Below are 1,474 nucleotides of genomic sequence, written 5' to 3' on the forward strand. Positions count from 1 at the left end.
AAGCTGCGCTCCGTCCGAGTCAGACTCGGTCGTCGCGGCCCGGCTGAGGCTCGCTCTTGTCGAGGGGCGCGGCGCTGCGCCGGCGACTTTGCCCGCGCGAGGCACGCTTTGCGATGGCCCGAGGCGGGAAGCTGCGCCCCGTCCGAGTCAGACTCGGTCGTTGCGGCCCGCCCGGTCACGCGATGCGGCCAGGATGCGGAGTTTTGCCGGCGCTGGGGGGATCCGGAAGGACGAAGGGGCGACGGTGGCGGTCACAGCTCGTCGCCTCCGTGACCCAGACGGGACTGTGCGCACCCCGAGTCAGACTCGGTTCGGCGCGGCCCGCTGCGGCCGGCTGGCGAGGTGAGATGTGGGCCATTGCCGCGCTCCCGACGAACCGTTCCGGGGGGCTGGTGACGTCGCGCGTTCGGCGCTGATGCTGCGACCGGGAGGGAAGCTGCGCCCCGTCCGAGTCAGACTCGGTCGTTGCGGCCCCCCCGAGCCCGCACGCCTCACGCGGAGGGGTCATACGCCCCGGCGGCCACGATAGACGCCTCCCGCTTCGCGGTGGTCGGGAAGGCGTGTGCGGATATGTGCGGAGGTTGGGACTCGGGCTTGGTCTTTGAGAAATCGGTTTCGCGGTCGACCGGCGCGGCCGGCGGACGCCCACGTGGCGTGCCGCAAGTCGGATCGCGCGCTCGGCCTCCGTGGATGGCCTCTGGGTGAGGTTGAGCCGGGGCGTCTCGGTTTCGCTGCCGTACGGTTCGCGCTAGGCCTGCGCGGGCGGCGCGGGGCGCGCGCTCGCGCGGCGGCCGTAGCGCTGGAGTGCGACCCGCAAGTGGGGAGGAACCGTCCACCCAACGCCGGCGGTAGCCGGGGCCGGTGGGGGCCCTACCAAGGCGGGTCATGGGCGCATGTCGGTCAGGTTATAAGAGTGTTTTTTTCGCTCCGGGCTAGAGCCGGGTGAGGTCGTCTCGAACCACGTGCCTGAAGGCCGCCTCGCGCCGGATTCGGCCCCGCTCATTCGTCGGAGTGACCGCCCGACGCGGGCATCGCTAGATTAGCCGTGGCCCCGATCCTTCCCCATCGACAGCCTTTCGCCCCCTTCGCTCCGGCCTCTGAGGCGGCCGGTACCCCTTTCTTGGATGAGACAGAACCCTTGACGGGCCGTTCGCAGATTTTTGCCCGGGCTTTGTTTACCGAGGCGGCCGGTACCTCCGTCTGCCTTGGATGGACCGCATCCGCAGATTTTCGTCCGGCCTTAGCTTAAGGAGACGGCCGTTGCCTCCGATCCTCCGGGCTAGAGCCGGGTGAGGTCGTCTCGAACCACGTGCCTGAAGGCCGCCTCGCGCCGGATTCGGCCCCGCTCATTCGTCGGAGTGACCGCCCGACGCGGGCATCGCTAGATTAGCCGTGGCCCCGATCCTTCCCCATCGACAGCCTTTCGCCCCCTTCGCTCCGGCCTCTGAGGCGGCCGGTACCCCTTTCTTGGATG

This window comes from Syngnathus scovelli, unplaced genomic scaffold (genome assembly GCF_024217435.2).
Source record: "Syngnathus scovelli strain Florida unplaced genomic scaffold, RoL_Ssco_1.2 HiC_scaffold_175, whole genome shotgun sequence".
NCBI lineage: Eukaryota > Metazoa > Chordata > Actinopteri > Syngnathiformes > Syngnathidae > Syngnathus > Syngnathus scovelli.